Source organism: Hevea brasiliensis, chromosome 13, assembly GCF_030052815.1.
Source record: "Hevea brasiliensis isolate MT/VB/25A 57/8 chromosome 13, ASM3005281v1, whole genome shotgun sequence".
NCBI lineage: Eukaryota > Viridiplantae > Streptophyta > Magnoliopsida > Malpighiales > Euphorbiaceae > Hevea > Hevea brasiliensis.
The window spans coordinates 10,989,176-10,994,690 of NC_079505.1; the positions used below are offsets into that span (position 1 = coordinate 10,989,176).

At 26.1% G+C, this 5,515-nt stretch overlaps 1 long non-coding RNA gene across 1 annotated transcript; it reads left to right on the forward strand.

Annotated features, from left to right (window-relative positions):
* Positions 1-965: 965 nt before the first annotated feature.
* LOC131171812 (uncharacterized) lies at positions 966-2,769 on the forward strand. The gene is made up of 2 exons (XR_009142459.1): positions 966-1,101; positions 2,479-2,769. It is a non-coding gene; the product is annotated as an uncharacterized LOC131171812 (long non-coding RNA).
* Positions 2,770-5,515: the final 2,746 nt, after the last annotated feature.

Consider the following 5,515-nt stretch of genomic DNA (forward strand, 5'->3'; position numbering starts at 1 on the left):
CCAAGCCGACTCAAGTTTGTTCAAGCTTCAACCCAAGATCAATCAAAAACTTACTTAAGCCTGTTATTACTGACTAAGTGAAGCTTAAGCACCCTGAGTACACATCAAATTCAGTTTAAATATGAAAAATAAAAATCAATCTAGTTCACTATAAGTTTTGAGATACAAATTGAGTTAATATAGTGCACCATATCATTGGCTTGACTTGAGTAAAAGTCCCTACCGTTCAATCACAAATATAGCCTCCTTGTAATAAAAGGAAAAGGTCATATGTCAAACCAACCCAAAGTTACCAATGCATAAGTGACACACACTCTTTTTATACTAGCACATAAATTCATTAATTGGGAATTTCCATTCAATTGTTTTTCAATCAGCAATCTAAATGGTGGTGTATGACTTATTGAATCAAAGAAGTTGGCTAACTCATAGAACTAATAGTAGATGAATATTTGGAACTCATGATATTATCTATCAATGCCCATGAAAATTCAAGTTCAAATACCTTATCGTCGACCTGGCATCAGCAGCAAGGAATAGGAATCGGGACTCCAGAGCTTCTATAAAAGCTTCCTGCTCTGCCCCGTCTTCTTCGATTATGGCATAATAAATGCCCACTCCCCTCCCCGCAATGGATTTTAGCAAAGGACTAAAGTAACTCAACATCTTCAAAACCAGGGAAAGAAAAGTTTCATTTCTTAAATTGTTCATGGAAAATTTTCAAGAAAGACAAAATAAAATCCGAGTATGAGCTCCAAATCAAGGCCTGGGACCAAATAGAATTCGCTCGAGCTCACACAATTAGGAGTCAGCAGCGAGTTCAAGCACTGGCCGGAGATCAGGATCAAATGTACCTGCAACTCCAGATTATAAAACGGATTTATAGATTATAAAACGGATTTATAGGTTCGTGTATCAGTGAAAAGCCAAACACTGAGGGCGAGAGGGGAGAGGGGTTTCCCCCTGCCCTTTTCCTAACATACAGCCGTGATAACAGCTGATAAGCCCTATACTCCTATCCCCAAGGTAGCTAAGAATCTGCAAGACATCAACATGTATGCAAAATCTCCAAATGATTCAGCAACTCATCCCCAAAACCAGGTACAATCAGTCTGAGCTTCGCCAATCATCTGTTTGTTGATAGGTTTGAATGAGCTTTTGCTGGTATTTTATTAATTATTTTCTAAAATTCTTATTAATTTCCCTAAATATTTATTAAAAAAATTAAATAAATGATGTAAATTTTTATTCTTTTATTAATTAATAACTCCTCAAATTTTTTTTTATATATCGATCTTTAATCATTTATAATTTATATATTATTATTTAAATTTAAATATTAAAATTATTTAATTACCATTAAATATGTATATAAATTTAATTAAAAATTAATTATTTAAATTTTTTATATTTACAAAATAAAATTATTCAGTTTCTAAAAAATTTAAAATTATTTTCTATTTTTATTTTATTCTTTCTCTCTTTATATAGGTAAATATTTTTTTTTTGTTTCATTTTGATTTCTCTCCTTTATTTTATTTAAAATAAAAATATATTTTATCATAGATAAAATTTATGATCTTAATTATTATATAAATTTTTTATTGATCAATTTAAATATATATTTATATATTTTATATTTATTTTATTAATCTTTTATTTTTTATTTATGTTTAATTATAGTAATTACTTTTTTAATTTTATATTGGGGTTTATATTTATATTTATTTTTTAACTTTGTATCAATGAACTTTATATAAGAATTTAACAAAATATTTAGATTCTGTTTTTTTTTTATTTTTCAAATGTATAATTTTACAATAATTATATTTATTTATAACAATTTTGTTATAATTTTTTGAATTATATTATTTTTATTTATTTTATATTTTATACACTTTATATGTATATGTATGTAAATAATTTTATTTATATATTATGATTATTCAGGCCTTTCAATAGAAATTTTTCGGCTCCGTTCGGGGGCTTTTGATCCAATGGTCATCCAGCCGAGCAGCCTACTTGACATTACCATTGCATAGGCTATTATGAAAAATATTTTAAAATTAATATTAAATATTTTAATTATAAAATTATTACAATAATAAAATAATTTTTTTAACTTTTTTAATAATAATTAAAATCATATTTTTTTTAATAATATAATTTTTAATTAAATCCAAATACCAAGTATTATCATTTATTTGACTTAAAAGACAATATTTTCAAATATTTAAGAACCTTTATTCAAATTACCCGACAATTAAACCCTTTCAATCTCTTTTTCTTAAATGCCTATATTTTATAAATGAAAAGAGAAATTATAAAAAAAAATTTGAATTTTTAAAATTTTTACAACTCTAACTTAAATTAATTGTTTTTCTCCATTGTTGTAAAGCGTTCAATTGTTGGAGTTTGATGGGTGTTCATAAATGAGTAATTGGATGTCTTTCTATGATTTTCCATGTCATGTTAAAGATGCAAGATTCACCCACAGTGGCTCGGGTTGGGATTATTCCTTCGAGCATTTGGTCTTCGCACAATTACTTGTTATGGCAGCAAAAGTTTTAGGTCCTCAGGAGATTGTTTCCTTTGCTCTCAATTATCTAAAGGAATGAGATAGAATTAAACAGGTCAGTGATCCATTCTCTATAGCTTTATCTAAATTGAGCTCTCCTATAAAATGGTCTAAACCGATCGAGGGAAGGTTCAAATGCTATGTGGATGTGGCTCTCTTTTTGACACAATTTAAAGCAAGTTTCGATGCTATTCTTTGTGATAGTCATGGGATGTTTATTGTTACTATTAGTGGGCATAGACTTTTTTGTGTTTCTCCTCATTTGGCTGTGGTCATTAGCCTTCGAGAAGCTCTTTCCTGTAGGGGTGAGCAGATTTCGATTCAAATTAAAAAATTGAATCGAACCGAATCAATTCAGTTTAATTAGTTTTGTTGGATTTTATGTTATAAAAATTTCAGTTTGGTTCGATTTTAAAGAGAAAAAATCAATTAAATCGAATCAAATAATAATTTTATATATTCAAATCGAACCAAATCGAATCGAATCGATTTTTGAATTAATTTATTTTTATGGAGAATATATGAATTATATTTAATTATGTATATATAAATTGTTTAATTTCATTGATTAGTGGTTATTAGGTTCAAACCAATGTCAAAATTAGACCAAATAACTTAAAAAGTAAGTATAAATTAAAAAAATAATAAAAAATCAAACCGATCGATTTGAACCGAATCGAACTGAAATATAGCGATTTCGGTTCGATTTGATTTTTTTTATCAATTTTGGTTCGTTTCAGTTTCTAAAATATATAATTCAATTTTCATAATTTAATTTGATTCAGTTCGATTCGATTTGAACCGAATGCTCACTCCTACTTTCCTGGTTGCTAGATCATAATATGACTTAAGTTGATGATGAGGTTAACTCGAAATTGATGCTATTTACTATGGTTTTAGAGGAAGTGGAATTTGAAAGCATCAGTCTGGACTGCAAAAGTTCTTTTATAACAAGGAGTGTCCTTTTCTCTTAGTTGAATTAGCAGGCGTGTCAATAAAGCGGCTCATGCTATTGCTCGAAATGCTTTGTTGTTTAATCGCCATCTTCTTTTTAATCGACTCTTGTATTTGTTTCATCTAAAAGGATTCTTCTGAATAAATTTCTTCTGTCTTAAAAAAAAACGTTAAATCTGTTTCTTGAATTTGATAATCAATGATAATTAAATTTAAAATAGAAAAATTAAAATAATTTTATTCAAAATTCAACAAAATTATATCAATGTAGTTCACATTCGAGTACGCGACTAACTAAAGACTAATTGAAAAATTTTTCTCCCAAATTTGTCAAAAAAAGCTAAATTTTGGCCTCTTTATTTGTCTATTATTTATCATTTGCCATTTGCAACAGGGGTGAGCATTCGGTTCAAACTGAATCGAACCAAATCAAATCGAATTAAATTATAAAAAATCAAATCGTAAATTTTAGAAACCGAACCGAACCGAAATGGATAAAAAATCGAATCGAGTCATCGAACCGTTCTATTTCGGTTCGATTCAATTTAAACCGATCGGTTTGATTTTTGATTAGTTTTTTAATTTATACTTGATTTTCAAGTTATTTGGTCTAATTTTAACTTTGGTTTGAACATAATAACCATTAATCAATGAAATTAAACAATTAATATATATATAATTAAATATAATTCATAAATTTTTCATAAAAATAAATTAATTCAAAAATTGATTCGGTTCGATTTAATTCGATTTGATTATATAAATTACTATTTGGTTCAGTTCGGTTTAATCGATTTTTTTCTCTTCAAAACTGAACCAAACCGAAATAACTGGAATTTTTATAATATAAAACCGAACCGAATCCATTGAATTTTAAAACCGAACCGATTGAATCAAATTGACTCGATTCAGTTTGGTTCAGTTTTTCGATTTAAACCGAATTCTGCTTAGCCCTAATTTGCAATCCCTTCTTAAAAAAAAAAAAATCATAACAATGACATGAAATGAATTCAATTAAAAATTAAAATAAAAATTCATAGTCAATTATTTTTCTCTTAAAGTCTTATCTGAAAATTAAAAATCAAGATCAACAAGTTTAATAATATTCGATCATTCCAATAATAAAATATTTAAAAAGAAATTTTTTTTTGAAAAATATTTTAATTTTTCAAATATAAGAACTTATTACTCTTGTAAAATTTCAAGAACTGAATAATAATTACTTGAAGATAATAATACAATTTAATATTAATAATTTAGATTTCTCACTTATTTTTCATGTGTTGGATGTAATTTGGACTAAGTTGACCTATTTTACTAAAAAGAGGGGGTAAATTTATCAAAGTATTCTTTTTTATTTATTTTTTTCTTCTCAATTTATAAATAAAGAATAAATTATAATTAAGTATTTAAGCTTTAATAAAATCCGCATGTTAATTTTTAATGTAAATTTAGTAATGATTTAATTTTTAAATTTTATTTTCATTAATAATTTGATTCTCACATTTTTATTTCTACTGATAAATTGGCATTAAAAAATTCACTGACCACAAAGATTAATTTATTAATAAAAATAAAATATAAAGACAAAATTATTAATAAAATAAAATTTAAAAGATAAAATTATTATTAACCTTACATCGATGTTTAATTTGTGAGCATGTCTAAAAATTAGTAAAATTATAGGCCTTCTGAACTTATATAGAACGTGCTCAACATAAATTGAAATTATAGTAAAAATTAGTAAAAATTTTATTAAAATTATTTTTATAGAACGTCTTAAAAAAAAACCGGCCTAAGATAAATTATTTACCGGTTCAAAGTCATCGTCCCCTTACCTTGACAAAAAGGCTATGCACCGTTGGATTAAACTAAAACTAAGATTACACAAATATCGAGGCAATTCTTGTGCACATTCAACGTACAATATCATAGCTTAGTTGTTATTATTATTATTATTATTATTATTATTATTATTATTAT